The sequence below is a fragment of the Myotis yumanensis genome, unplaced genomic scaffold (assembly GCF_028538775.1).
Source record: "Myotis yumanensis isolate MYYU_CA2020_CCGP unplaced genomic scaffold, mMyoYum1.0.hap1 SCAF_24, whole genome shotgun sequence".
NCBI classification, from domain to species: domain Eukaryota; kingdom Metazoa; phylum Chordata; class Mammalia; order Chiroptera; family Vespertilionidae; genus Myotis; species Myotis yumanensis.
Window position 1 is genome coordinate 1714734 of NW_027223775.1, and position 16089 is coordinate 1730822.

Sequence of the window (16089 nt, forward strand, 5' to 3'; positions counted from 1 at the left end):
TGAGTTCCCACCTGGTTGGAGTGAAGGCCTGATGTCCAAACCTGGCTCATTGGGCTGAGGCCAGCCGCCTGCTGCGCCAAAGCGGGAGCTCGCCGAGGGGACTTACACGCAACAATTCATGGAACTCCGGCGTCGGCCTTTCTTGTGTGACCTCAGCTGGCCGAGTTTGCCCTTGACAAAGGGGGCCCCCACAGCCCCCGGCGCCAACTCCCCCGGGATCTGGCCCCTCAAGTCTGTGGGCTCTCAGGCCAACCCAGCCCTGCTCAGGGCGTGGGGGACAGAGACGGGGCAGAACAGTGGCTGCTGGACGGTGGGCAGGGTCCAGGAGGGAGAGGTCGCTTTTCGCAGAGCAGAAGGCCCGTCACTCATCATTGTCCTCTGGTTCAGCTGGTGAGAAAGTGGTGGGCAGGCTGGGAGATAAGAGGTGATTCCCACTGAGAGGGGCAGAGCCCCCTCTCCTGGTGTGAGTGTGAGTGCGCCTGAGTGTGCCTGAGTGTGAGTGTGTGAATTCTCACCTGATGATACGTTCCTGGGTTTCTTTTCTTTCTTTTTTATGGTTGGTGAAGGTATTACATGTGTGTTCTTATCCCCACTGCCCGTCCACCCCCACCCCCACCCCCACCCCCGCCCCGCAGGCATGCCGTCACGCTCACCCCCTGGTGTCTGCGTCCATTGGCTAGGCTTATATGCATGCATGCAAGTCCTTTGGTTGATCTCTCCCCCTCAGCCCCACCTCCCCTGCCTTCCCTCTGAGGGTTGATGGTCTGATCCAGGAGTTCGGTTTTGGTTCATCAGATTATATTATATTCCACAAATGAGTGAGGTCATGTGATATTTATCTTTCTCCGACTGACTGGCTTCGCTTAGAATAAATGCTCTCCACCTCCATCCATGCTGTTGCAAATGGTCAGTGCTCCTTCCTTTTTGGCGGCAGCATACCATTCCAGTGTGTAGAGGTACCACAGTTTTTTAATCCACTCATCTGCTGACAGTACTGAGGCTGTTTCCAGGTCTTAGCTATTGTAAATTGTGCTGCAGTGAACATAGAGGTGCATGTATCCTTTCTGATTGGTAATTCCAGGTTCGTGGGATATATTCCTACAAGTGGGACCACTGGGTCAAATGGGAGTTCCGTTTTTAGTTTTTTTGAGGAAACTGCATACTGTTCTCCATAGTGGCTGCACCAGTCTGCATTCCCACCAGCAGGGAAGGAGGGTTCCTTTTTCTCCCCATCCTCGCCTTTGTTGATCTCTTGATGATAGCCATTCTGACAGCTGTGGGGTGGTATCTCATTGTCCTTTTGATTTGCATCTCTGAGATGATTAGGGACTCTGAGCATGTTTTCATATGCCTCTTGGCCTTCCCTTTGTCCTCTCTGGACAAGTATCTATTTAGGTCCATTGTCCATTTTTGTGATTGGGTTGTTTATCTCCCTTTTGTTAAGTTGTATGAATTTCCTGTAAATGTTGGAGATGAAACCCTTATCAGAGAGAACATTGGCAAATATGTTCTCCCATGCAGTGGGCTTTGTTGTTGTTTTGTTGATGTTTGTTTTTTCCTATGATGATGCTTTTTATTTTGATGTCTTCACATTTGTTTATTTTCCATTGCCCCAGGAGCTGTGTCGGTGAAGATATTGTGTCAACATATATCTGAGACTCTGCTGCCTGTGGAGTCCTCTAATATTTTTATGGTTTCCAGCTTTATGTTTAAGTCATTTATCCATTTTGAGTTTATTTTTTGTGTATGCTGTAAGTTGGTGGCCCCGTTTCATTTTTGCATGTGTCTGACCAAATTTCCCAGTACCGTTTATTGAAGAGACTGTCTTATCGCCATTGTATGTTTTTGCATCCTTTGTCAAATATTAATTGAGCTTAGTGTTTTGGATTGGTTTCTGGGTTCTCCCTTGTATTCCATTGGCCTATATGTCTGGCCTTGTGCCAGTGTCCGGCAGTTTTGAGAACAGTAGCTTTGTAATACAGCTTGATATCTGGTATTGAGATCCCTCCTACTTTGTTCTTCTTTCTCAGGATTGCTGCAGGTATTCATGGTCTTTTTTTTTATTCCAGATAGATTTTTGGAGAGTTTGTTCTAGATCTGTCTGTGAAATATGTCATTTGTATTTTAATGCGGAGTGCATTGAATCTATAGATAGGTTTGGGTAGAATACCAATCCATGAACAAGTTATGTTGTTCCATCTGTTTCTGTCTTCCTCTATCTCTTTTTTCAACATCTTCTGGTTTTCTGAGTAGAGGTCTTTTACCTCCTTAGCTAAGTTTATTCCTAGGTATCTTAATTTTTTTGTTGGGATGATCAATGGCATTTTTTTTTTCAATCTCTCTTTCTGTAAGTTCACTATTGGTGTATAAATATGCCATATATTTCTTAGCATTAATTTTGTAGTCTGCTACATCGCCAAATTCATTTATTATGTTTACTAAATTTTTGAAGGAGTGTTTGGGGTTTTCTATGTACGTATGATGTCATCTGCAAATAATGACAATTTACTTCTTATTTTCCAATTTGGGAACCATTTATTTCTTTTTCTTGTGTGATCACTGTGGCTAGGACTTCCAGTACTGTGTTGAACAGGAGTGGTGAAAGTGGGCGTCCCTGTCTTTTTCCTGTTCTAGAGGGAAATGGTTTTAGTTTTTCCCATAGAGTATGATGTTGGCTGTAGGTTTGTCACATAAGGCTTTTATTATGTGGAAGGATGATCCTTCTCTTCCTACTCTGCTGAGTGTTTTTATCAGAAAACGCTGTTGCACTTGGTCAAATGCCTTTTCTGCACCTATTGAAATGATTGTGGTTTTTCTCTCAATTTGTTTATGTGATGTTTCATGTTCATTGATTTGTGGATATTGTCCCATCCTTGCATCCCTGGAATAAATCCCACTTGGTCATGGTATATGATCTTTCTAATGTAATGCTGGATCCGGTTTTGCTAGAATTTAGTTGAGGATTGCAGCATCAATGTTCATCTGGAATATTGGCCTGTAAATCACTTTATTTGTGGTGTCTTTTTCTGGTTTTGGGATTATGATAATGTGGCTTCATAAAAAGAGCTTGGAAGTATGCCGTCCTCTTGAATTATTTGAAATAGTGTAAGCAAGAATGGTTTTAGGTCTTCTTTGAATGTTTGGTAAAACTCCCCTGTGAAGCCATCTGGTCCAGGGCTTTTGTTTTTTGGAAGCTTTTTGATTACTCTTTCAATTTTATCAGTATGTATCGCTCTGTTCAGGATTTTTGCTTCTTCCTGATTGAGTTTTGGAAGCTTGTCTTTTTCTAGGAATAAGTCCATTTTGTTGAGCTTGTCCAGTTTGTTGTAGGAGAGTTGTTCATTGTAATTTTTTACAATCCTTTGTATATCTGTCGGGTCATTTGTTACTTTACCTCTTTCATTTCTGTTTTTGTTTATTTGGGTCTTCTCTCTTACTTTCTTGCTGAGCCTGACTAGAGGTTCATCAGTGTTGTTTATTCTGATCTTTATTATCTCTTTCTTTTTGAGTACTGTGGGCTTTTCTCTCTAGTTGAGAGGCTCTCTGAAACACAGGACACAACAGCTTTTATTTACTTGAATACACATTTGCCCTGTACCAAAGCAAACAGGCATATCAATGTTAAAGTTTGGTAAACAATAAAAGTATTGTCATGTTAGGAGGTTGCCCATCACCTTCTGTGGGACTTCTTGCATTGATATGTTAACTACTCTTGGTCTTGCCCCAACATTTCCCCTTTTGTTTTCTTAATTTTTTTTTTTTTTTTTGCCTTATACACAAACTTTTCCTCATTATAGCCTGGGAGAAATAAAAGATTTTCTGCCCACTTTATGTTTCACAATTTCCGAAGCTGGCATGGACTTTGTGCACAGAGAATTTTCCCTAAGTTTTTGGTTCACTTCCCAACTTTCTGGTGAAATTTCTTCATTTTTTGCTCTGGTGAGACTTCTTCTCCAGATGTCCCACATTTGGGCGCCAGAATGTTGCAACCTTTTGCAGCAAGGATTCAGGATCTGGAAAAGGAGCTGCCCAAAAATGAATACATTAGACAACAAATATAAATTTAGAAGGCATGGGGGGGGGGGCAGGCAGAGACCTTTCTCACTAGCAGAGAGGTTCTCTGAAACCCAGCACCCATCAGCTTTTATTTACTTGGCTTTAGGTTTCTCATATATGCCCTTCAGCAAAGCAAAGAGGCATACAGTAGTAAAGTTTAATTATCAGGTTAGCAGATTGCCTTCAGCCATTTTGCCAACACCAGGGTAATATAATGCTGATTTTCAGCCCTGCTGAATATCAAAGTTCATACCAAAGTTCATTAGACCTCTATCAGATATATATATATATATATATATATATATATATATATATATATATATATGTGTGTGTGTGTGTGTGTGTGTGTGTATGTATATACACACACACATACATATACATACACATGCATATACACACACATACATATACATACACACGCATACACACACACACACACACAAACAGGTGTGGATTGGTACCTCATTGTTGTTTTGATTTGCATCTCTTGGACTGTTAGTGCCTTTGAGCATTTTTTCGTATGTCTCTTGGCCTTTTGTAGGTCCCCTTTTCAAAAGTGTTAGTTAATTCCTTTTCTAATGTTTTGATTGGATTGTTTATCTTGCTATTGTTAATTTGTGTGTGTTCCCTGATAACTTTGGAGATTGAACACTTACCAGAGATGCCATTGACAAATATGTTCTCCTATGCAGTGGGCTTTCTTATTGTTTGTTCAGGAATGGTTTGCTGTGCAGAAGATTTTTATTTTGATGTAGTCCATTTGTATATTTTCCCCTTTGTGTGCATTGTCTTTGGAGCTGTATCAGTGAAGATATTGCTAAGACATATCTGATATTTTGCTACATATGCAATCTTGTAAGATTTTATTTATAGATTCTCATCTGATGTTTAAGTCCTTTATCCACTTTGAGTTTATTTTTGTGAATGGCGTAAGTTGGTGCTCGAGTTTCATGATTTTGCATGTATCTTTCTAATTTTTCTCACATTTATTGAAGAGACTGTCTTGACTCCTTTCTATGCTCTTGCCTCCTTTGTGAATTAAGAATAGAGCATAATAACTTGGGTCCACTTCTGGGTTCTCTGTTCTGTTTTAGTGGTGTATATGTCTTTTCTAGTGCTAGTAGCAGGCAGCTTTGAGAATGGTGGCTTTATAATATAGCTTAATATCTGTTATTGTGAGCCCACCAACTTTTTTCTTCTTCCTCAGGATTGCTCAGGCTATTTATACTCCCCTGGATCAGCGGAGCCGAGAGGCCTCCCGGCCCCAGAATTAACGGAGCCGAGAGGCCTCCCGGCCCCTGGATCTGCGGAGCCGAGAGGCCTCCCGACCCTGGATCTGTGGATCCGAGAGGCCTCCCGGCCCCAGAATTAACGGAGCCGAGAGGCCTCCCGGCCCCTGGATCAGCGGAGCCGAAAGGCCTCCCGGCCTTGGGATCAACGGAGGCCTCCTGGCCCCGGGATCAGCGGAGCAGAGAGGCCTCCTGGCCCCGAAATCAATGGAGCCGAGAGGCCTCCTGGCCCGGGATCGGCGGAGCAGAGAGGCCTCCTGGCCCCGGAATCAATGGAGCCGAGCGGCCTCCCGGCCCCTGGATCTGCGGAGCCGAGAGGCCTCCCGGCCCCGGGATCAGCAGAGCCTGATGGAAGCCCTGTGTGTTTATGCACCCTGGCGGTGCAGAGGTCCTGTCCTAGGCAGAGGCCTTTGGTGAAATTTTCGACTCTGAGAAGCAGCCTGCAGGCTGGAAGGCGGCTCCTCTGACCTCAGTGCTGGAGAAGACCATTAAGCAGAAAACTAAAGAAACCGATTTTACATCATTTCCCAGGTGGAGGACAGTTGGCATGTAAGCCCCTGACCAGTGCCCAGCCTCTCCTCTGTCAGTCTATCTCACTCTTAGGTACCATGTTCTTTGTTCTGTCTTAACTGCAACTCATTTTTAAACTAGATTGCTTTTAAAAGAAGACTAAATAAAGTTTCCCTTAAGTTATTTAGGTGGTGCTGGGGCTGCTGGGGCTGCTGGGACCTGATAGAAGACACAAACACGCAATGGGGGGCCTGTACCCAGCAGCCCCAAGGCCTGCCACCTTGGTGCTGGGGCTGCTGTGGGTATCAGAGACACAAACCCGCAGGCCCGGCACCCAGCAGACCCAAGGCCTTCGTGGCAGCACTAAGGAGCAGCAAGCCAAGCGGTAGGAAGCAGCAAGCAGGTGGGCAGTAACAAGGGAGGGGTCCCGGACTGCAAGAGGGCACATGCTGGGCTAAGAGACCCGCCACCCATCCCCAGTGCACGAATTTCGTGCACCGGGCCTCTAATATATATATATATATATATATATATATATATATATCTATTGAGGTGCTTCTATGTTGAGTGAATATATGTTTACTAGGGTGATATCGTCCTGTTGGTTGGTCCCTTTAGTATCATGCAGTGACCTTTCTGTCTCTTGTGATGGCCTTTATTTTAAAGTCTATTTTGTCTGATATGCGTATTGCTACTAGAGGCCCGGTGCAAGATATTGCGTAAGGTGTTTCCCAGTTACACTAGGGGGCCTTTAACTGCAGGGAACCTGAGGATTCCCAGTGCACCCCAGGGCCTTTGCACCAGGAAGGAGAGGGCAAGCAGGATGGCCCAGGAGGCTTTTAGTTTCAACTCAGTGCAGGAAAGTGGTGACAGACCCTCCTTTAAAATGGTGCTCCAGGCCATTTTAAAGTCTATTTTGTCTGATATGCGTATCCCGGGGCCAGGAGGCCTCCGTTGATCCCGAGGCCGGGAGGCCTCTCGGCTCCGCTGATCCAGGGGCCGGGAGGCCTCTCGGCTCCGCTGATCCAGCCTTTTTTTTTCTTTTCCATTTGCATGGAAATTTTTTCCATTCCTTCACTCCCATCCTGTGTGTGTCTTTTGTTTTGAGGTGGTGCTCCTGTAGACAGCATATACTTGCATCATGTTTTTGTATCCATTTTGCTCCACTACACCTTTAGATTGGAGCATTGACCCATTTAGGGTTATTATTAATAGGTATTTATTTCTTTCCATTTCTTTTCTGTGTGGCTAACTTTCTGTCTCTGTTTCTCCTCATTACAGGAATCTCTTTAGCATTTCTTGTAAAGCTGGCTTGGGGATGATGTACTCCTTCAGCCTTTTTCTGCCTATGAAGCTCTGTATTGACCATCTATTTTGAATGAAATAATTACCGGATATAGTAATCTTGGTCTCAGATCCTTGCTTTTCATTAATTTGAGTACTTCATGCCATCTTCCTCTGGCCTGTAGAGTTTCTGATGAGGGATCAGGAGTCAGCCTTATGTGAACTCCTTTGTAGCTAACAGTTTTCTTTTCTCTTGCTGCCTTGACGATTCTCTCTTTGTCTTTAATTTTTGGCATTTTAATTATGATGTGTCTGGGCATGGGTTTGTTTGGGTACTTCTTATTTGGGGTTCTCTTTGGCTCTCGATCTTGTGTGGGATTTTCCTTTACCGGGTTAGGAAAGTGTTCTGCCATTGTTTCTTCAAAGACCTTCTCTATGCCTTTCTCCCCTCCTGCCTCTTTTGGCACACTCGCTATTCTAATACTGTTATGTAAGTGGTCCTCCAGATTGTTTTTTTGTTTTCTTTTTAATCTTATTTTTTCTGTCTTTTTTTATTGGGTGATATTTTAAACTCTGTTCTAATTCAGTGATTCGATCTTTGGCTTTTACCTAATATCTGCCTATTGCTTCCTATGAGTTCTTTATTTGTGTTAGGTCATTTTATATCTAGGACTGTTCTTTTCATAGTCACTATATCTTTTTTCATGCTGTTGAGCTCTTTTTCCTTCATAACTCCGAAGTCAGATTCAGATAACTGTCTTCTCTGTGCTTCATCTATCTCTATATCTGGAGAATTCTTTAGTTCTCCCATTTGGGGGTTATTTCTTTGTTTCCTCTTTCTGGCTTTCTGTTTGGGTTTGTGATGACGAGTTAGGTAGATCCTCTATGCCTCTCAGTCTCTAGTGCAGGACACTGTTACAGGATGTTTCTGACTAATTAGGACAGGCAAAGACTGAAAGCCTCCAGGGACCTCCTCTGTCTATAGACTGATAGCATTCCAACTTGACTTGCCTCCAAGACAATGGTCCTCATGGGTGGCAAGAGTTTGTTTCAACAGGGTGGGGCAGTTGCCTCTGCCTGGAGGTTAATTGTTATTTACAATCTCTTAAGTGTCCTCAGGGCAAGGTGTTTCCCAGTAGTGTGTGTCAATTGTCTCCCCTCCAGGAAAGGCAAATGTCTTTGTGGGAAACATTTTCTCTGCTGCATGAGGCAATGACTCCTCCCAGGAAACTTGAAGTGTCTGTCTTCTGAGCTGGAACCCTTGACTCTCCAGTTCTGGCTTTTGCCCTCACAGCTGCAGTCCACTTCACCCTCCCTTTGCCAGGGCACAAGGTGTGTGGCTCCACAGGGAAATTTGTGCATTGGCCCTTAAAGTGGATGCCTGAATTTCTAGCTGTCTCACCCTGGCAGACAGTGCCCTGCTGCTATTCACATCCACAGGTTATATGGGTACCCTCCTCAGTTCTGGTGCTCTCTGCTAGGAGGCCCAGCTTGGGGATTAGACCCAGAGTTCTCATTGGTAGTCCTCCACAACTGAGATATCCCTCTGGGACTTCAGTTGCTGTCTGTGGGTGTCAGGCCAGCCCCTTCAAGCCTCTTCTCCTCCTACCATTGTCTAAGTGGTCTCCACCTTCGGTCCTCAGGAGTCAGGATTCTCTCCAGTGAGTGTTCCATTGATTATTCAGGAAGTTTTTCTGTATTTTAGTTGGAATATCAGTTTGTTCCTGGGAGCATGTCCCTGAAGCATCCACTTATTCTGCCACCATTCTTTTAAATATATTTTTATTTACCTCAGAGAGGAAAGGAGAGCGAGTGAGAGAAACATGTGATGAGAGAGAATCATTGGTCAGGCCCCTCCTGCATGCCCCAGAGTGGAGATTGAGCCCACACCCAGGCAAGTGCCCTTGACTTGAATCAAAACTGGGACCCTTCAGTCTGAAGGCCGGTGATCTGTCCACTGTTCCAAACTGGCTATGGCTCTGCCACCATGTTTAATCCTCTTCAGAATTCCTCTTCATTGTAAAGTCCCTGCTAACATTCTTGTCCAATAAGCTTCTCTGTCATGTGGTTTCAGGATGGAGTTGTGCATGAAGGCCCTAATGTCTGGTGAGTGCACAGTCTGATCAATAGCACTGTCAGGAAATGTGTTTTGAGGCATGCTCAATAGGCATATAGTAACTGAAACTTGCCATGTCTCGTAGTGTTTCTGTCTCTGTTTAGATCATAATGGAGCTCAACTAAAGCTCTTGTTTCAAGTAGGGTTTGGAAGGATACACTCTTGATTTTAACACGTGTTCTTCCGAGGAAACTTTGGTAATGGTGTCCTACTCTAACATGGATTAGGCCATTCAATTATAAGGCCAGATCTTTTTATAAGGACAAGGCATTTATTGAATCAAAATTCTAAGAAACACATAAATACATAAAGATAGACTTTGTGCTTCCAACAATCATATACTTATTGAGGAAACATGGAGACCAAATAACTACATGTTAATCAATAGGATATAAGTACAGTAGGTCCTCGGGTTACATTGTTGATACGTTCCTGCAGTGGGATGTAATGCAATATTAGCGTAAGTCAGAACCCAGGTACATAAGCACGTATGTCACTCACATGGAGCACACATACACAGCAGTAATGGGGTGAAACAGTCAAAAAATAAAACAAAATGAAAAGAAAGATAACAATTCCTGACCTTTACTTGTGGTAAATGAATAATAATAAAAAAACAAAAAACGTAAAGCACATATGTACATACCTGGAAATGATCAAACTTTTTTTAAAATAAATAAATGGGGGATGGCGACGTAACCACTAAACTATGTACTTCGAGTCCTATGTAACCCGAAGACTGTCTGCATTATCTCAACAGGCTAAAAAGTGATCAGTGTGGGTTCAGAGGATCTGCTTTTAATGAAAACAAGGGTGGAAAGGCACACTTGAAAGAGTCAGGCATTGAAAGGTGCTAAAGCATAGTGTTCACATAGTTGTGAAGAAGTAAGGTAAAAGTGACTTATTCGTATTAGTAAGGAGACGTTGTAAAGTCTAACATTGAGACTTCCCTATAAATTATGTTGGAAAATGGAAAGTACTGAGAGCATCAGTGTAGTTAAGAAGAATATGCCTCTGCACTTGAATATAGACAAGCAGCCTGCCCATTTCAATTTTGGATGAGCTCGTGAGCAAAGACAATTAGTGAAAGGCTCATTTAGGGGCATTCGTGGAAAGAATTAGCACTGAAACATAGTACTGCTTGTGGGAGAAGTAATATTTCTCATATTTTGAAGGAGGTTAGCGTTCTTCATAGAAGCCATTAAATAATACCGCTAAAGAGCCGTAAAATCTATATGGCCATCCTTACCAAAATTCAGGTTATACATTTAAATTATTCATCATTAGAAGAGAACCATGCTAAACTGGTGATAAATAGTAAAATGACTAGAGGCCTGGTGAACGAAATTCAAGCACCGGCAGCCGGGCAGGCGCCCCAGCGGGAGCCAGGTGCTGCACTGTTCCCGCTCATCCAAGCCCCCCTCCACCTGCCACCACTGCTTCGTAGCTTGTCACATGGGCAGCAGAGGCTCTTGCTGTTGCAGCTGCACTTTCCAGCCATTAGCCCGGCTTCTGGCTGAGTGATGCTCTCGCTGTGGGAGAGCCTTGACCACCAGGGGGAAGCTCCTGTGTTGAGTGTCTGCATCCTGCTGGTCAGTGTGCATCATACCAACCACTCATAATGTCGCTTACGCTTTTATAAATATAGATATGTGTGACCACTTTGGCATGTCCTGGCCCAATAGAATATTAGTATTCACAGATGATATCTTGCCACTATTAGAATACCAGTGACCAGGTGCACATGGAAAGGAAATTAATTAGAAGAAATATTTTAATACCGCTATTTGCCCTTTCTCTGTAATAGAAGTGTCAACCAAATTCAGATTGACAATGACAAATCGAAACTATGCATGCGATTGTCGCCAGCAAGAGCTTCATATGTATCACACATGCACAAGTCAACTTGGCCATATTAATATATATATTTAGATAGATAGATAGATAGATAGAGAATAAACTTGCTTAATCAGACCTGCTTTCTGATTTAGTTGAACTTTTTCCAACCTATTGAATCACCTTAACTTCTCTTCCAGGTAATTGTCAGCAACACAGCTGTAAATATCAACACAAATCAGATTATTATTGTAGTTCGTGCGGGGAGAACAAGGGGTGAAATATTTAACTGCAGCAGTGTTTGATTTTATTCTGCACAGTGAGAAAACCAGAAGTCATTTTCAAGTTCCAACATTTCTTCCTTCTTTTCAGTCAGGTCAAGTTTCTAAGCTTTCAAAATCTCCGCTTTCTGGCTAATGAAGAGAAAATAGGATACATCCGAGTCCACCATCTACCTACACCTGAGCTTTGAGTGAGGGGCAGGGCTGCACAGGGAGTCGCCCACTGCCCCGTCCGTGATTGGAAGAGGCTTTTCAGGAGCCCACCCAGAAACAGCAGGATAGCCCTGGCCAGGTGCCTTCTGTACCACATGTTCACATGACCAGCGACTGTGCGTGAGCCCAGTGTGCACACACTCAGCACACCAGGGCCTGGATGCATGCACCAGTGAGCAGTCGCCTTGCCTGGACTCAGCAGGCTCTGCACCGCCTGCTCCTGCACAGCACAGGTCTCAGAGTCAGGGGCATCCAGAGAGAGGCTGTGTTGGGAGACTGAGGGGCTCCTGGAGGCAACGCGCTTCCTCTCAGTTACACTAGGGGGCCTTCAACTGCAGGGAACCTGAGGATTCCCAGTGCACCCCAGGGCCTTTGCACCAGGAAGGAGAGGGCAAGCAGGATGGCCCAGGAGGCTTTTAGTTTCAACTCAGTGCAGGAAAGTGGTGATAACCAGGACATAAGGGCACAGGCGGTTCAGAGGGCAGCTTTGGGGCTGGAGCAGGAGGACTTCATGCAAGTGGGGGAGGCTGAGACCCTGGAGCTGAGATTGGACACAGGCCAGGAAGTTTGGCTAGATCTTGAGTGGGGGGCAGGGGAGGACTGGGTGGCTGCAGAGCAGTGTGTGCAGGGAGAGGAGAGTGAGGTGCAGCAGGGAACCCAGAGTGAGGAGCAAGGGGAAGACAAGGAGGGCCTGGGGGAGGAGTTGCAGGCACAGGCTCACTTTGTCCTGTGGACAGAGGGCCTTCTGCAGGTGGTGCCATGGCAGGCCACTTGGGCGGGGGAGGAGGTTTTCCCAGATCTGCAGGTGGGGAGGGAGGAGGAGGTGGTGAGTGAAGAGCTGAGGCTGGAGGCACAACTGACTGGGGATCTGCAAGGGAGTGACCACCAGGAGGAGGGGTGGATGGAGGAGCAATTAATTGTAGGGGAACAGTTTGTCCTGCAGGGGGAGGTGGAGGGCACCATGGAGGCAGTGGAACAGGTGAGAGAGTTGGAGCCTCAGTCAGAGGCCAAAGCAAAGCCAGAAGAAGAGGAACCAGTGCAGCAGGAGCAGGCCCAGTCAGGGCCCGGGGCCAAGTTAACCTGGTCCCCTCTGGAGGTGCTCCAGGCCCTTCAATTGGAGATGGAGCCCGTGAACAAGCAAGCCAGCAGGGCCTTCTCTCGGCTCAGGTGGAGGACTCGGCAGAGGCTCAAGCCCTATTTCGAACTGAGAAGCCTCTATATCCGGCGCATCCCTGGATTCTGGCTCACAGCTGTATCCTTGAGGGTGGAGGTCCAGGATCACAAGGAGCATGGGACAGTGCAGGAGAACAGTGTAAGCGGGGATGGTTCCCATAGAAAAGAACATTGAGGACAAGGTCGGGGCAGTATGCCCCAGTCTGGCCCAGGGTCCTGGAGACACCCTCTGTCTTATACAGGCCCCATAGAAGTGGTAACTGGGGTCCAGGGGCAGAGCTCCAATGCAGAGGCACACATACATCAGGGGCTGATGCCAACAAACAGGGCTGTGTTGCACGGGCTCTTCTGGGACTAATTAACGCTGCCCTACAGGCCGTCTGTATGTCCAATTCCTCAGCCAGAAGCAGGAATGTGTGATGTGTAGCCTGTCAAGCCCTCAGCACAAAACAATCTGGTGGGCATCAGGGTCTGTCAGGAAACAGAGTGGTGCTGTGCCCCTTTCTGCCTTTCATGGAGAATGAGTGGCCTTAAGGGAAGGAGAGGCCAGGCCACGCTGTACTTTCTAGCTGGTCCATGCCCAGCTCCCAGGGTGCAGGCTCCTTGACACAAAGCAGTTTGTCAACCACCCAGAGTTGTCGGCCATGATCAGCGTCCAAGATGAAAACATGCTCGGCCACATGATCGATTTGAAGGTGAGGCCTCCTGCTCCACAGCGTGGTGGAGGGGAGGTAGGGAAATGGCCTGTCCCTGAAAACGGCTACAGGCGGGAGCCCTGGGCTGTGACTTGACTCCCTGGGTCCACTTTCCTTCTGCAGGTGAGGGAAGTCAGGCATCCCTGTGGTCGCTGCACCATTAGCCTGTACTTCGGCAGCAACCCCTACTTCAGCAACCATGTGATTGTGAAGAAGTATCTCATCACCCTCTCAGGTAAGAGGAGGCTCCCTGCATGGGCTGCAGCTGGTGGTGGGCAGGGTGGGAAGGCGCTGTGCCCAGCTTCACATACCCCTCTCCTGCAGGATACAGGCTGTCCCGTGCCACCCCCATTCAGTGGCACCAGCATTGTGAAGGAGAAGCCTACAGCCACGGGCACCAGGACAGCAGCCCCAGCTTCTTCTACTGGTTCTCTGACCACATGGTGGCAGAATCTGGCAGGATTGCTGAGGTGGGATGTCACTAGCCATGCCAGCATACAACCTCCTATGTCCCTCTGCTGCTTGGGTTTCTATTCGGGCCCCTGTGCTCTCCTGACCCAGGTCTGTTTGCCCTTCCAGATCATCAGCAAGGATCTGTGGCTCCATCCCATGAAGTACTATGAGAGGACCATGGCTCCCAGTGAGCGGACAGGACGGGTGAGGAGGGGCTGGCTGGGCTCTCCCCCGCTGTGCTGCCAGTTTCCTGGGCCATTCCTTTTCTCTCACAGGGACACCTGGATGCTGGGAGGGATAGAGCCTGAGACACCAGGTCCTCATGGTGTGGGCATGAGACAGGAACCACCAGCACAACAAGGGCAGTGCAATTCCAGTTCAGGCAGAGGGGGGTTAGGCAAGGGGAGGGAGTGTGCATGTCCACTGTCACTCAGAATCAAAATAGATTCCTTGAGCCACTCCTCTGAACTCTCCCTCTAGGCCACCCAAGCACCTTCAGGCCTTGCCACCTGCCCCTCAACAGGGGCTGGCATGACATGTTCTTCCTATACTCCTTTCCACAGGTGTCTGCCAATCTTCCTCATGCTGAGGCCTAGGCTGCTGTGCTGCCATTCCACGTTGTTCTATTGCTGCCCACCTCATCTCCTATTTCCCTAAGGTCTCCTCTTCCTCCTGCGGCCAGTGGTATAGGCCTGCTCCTTATCAGTATCTTAGGGTGCAAAGTGTGGGCCACAGTGCTGGAGGAATCCTTTTTTTTCAGCCTTGTCAGAGGTTCTTCAATCCTTTTATCCATTTAGGTTTTCAAGGAGAATACCTAATTTGTTTCCCCTCCCTAACTGGAAAACAGGGCAGCATGCCATGACGAAGTAACACACTGCCTCATTTTGTATGCAGTTCACTTCAAAGACTTTATGCACTTATGGTCATAGACACCCTGAGAAATTTAGGGCCATGAATATAACTCACCATCCAAACAGATTGCTCTTATGTGTTTATAGTAAAATCTGACAAGAAATCCCATGTTGCAGAACACTTTCTCCTGAAAATTTTTTGTAATGTTATTGTTTAAGGTTTTACAAGTACTAACATATATGACTCTTTCTTTTTTTCTACTGACCTCCCCCCGGGCTCCCCTAACCCTAGTCACTTGTTCTCTTCCACCCACTCCCAGTGTCTTGCCTCTGTTGGTCTGTTGGTTGTGCTTATATTCTGAATATTTTAACAATGCAATATGTAAAATTTAAACATTTAAGTATATTGTAATTTAAAACAGCACTTTTGAAACAACCTTGAATAATTCAAACCTTGCCTCCAATCCTGAAACATCATAATGGTACCTACAATTCTTGATGCTTCCCCCAAACCTACCATTTGCACTTAGTTATTCTTAAATAACAGAAGGCAAATTCTTTACAATAAAATGTTTTCTGTACCTTATCATTTTTAATTTCAGTGTCTAATTCTTCTGTCACATGGGCTTCCTCCCTGAATCACTGAGACCCCAATAAGGTGCGCTACTGTACTGCATGATTCACTCTCTCTTGCGTAGATGGTGAATCCTGGGATCGCCGCCAGCACCACACTCAGGACCTCTGACGGGTGTCCCATTGGCTGTTGCAGTAATTGCAGTGCCCCCATCATACCCATCTCCTGTGTGGCTGTAATCATCATCACAGGACTGGACCACCATAAGTCAGAGGGGGCCTTTGTGCTTCTGGTGCTCCAACTGAGCCTCCTGTAAAGTCAGTGACCAAATAACAATACTTGAACCGCTTTATGAATAATTTTATGTCAGTATGACATGACACTAGTAAAGTCTTAAATATTTTGAAAACCTATGCTTTTATCTGCCTGAGCTAAAAAGTTGTCCATGAGGCTGAGATAGACAAGGGAACTTACATTTCTCTCAAATACAGCTGAAGAATAATGTTTTAACTTAAATAATGGATTATGAACGAATATGAAGGCAAATTCTCTGGAAATGGGCTGAAACTCAGACCTTCATATTTTTTTCTATGGTTCAGGCTGCCAAATGCTCCTTCTGATTAAAAATGTTAAATTACCCCCTTGGCTGCTGTGCCTAAGTCGGTTGAGCACCAGCCTTGGCACTACAGGATCCCCCGTTTCATTCCAGGTCAAGGGCATGTTCCTGGCTTGTAGTTAACCAATGGATGTCTCCTTCT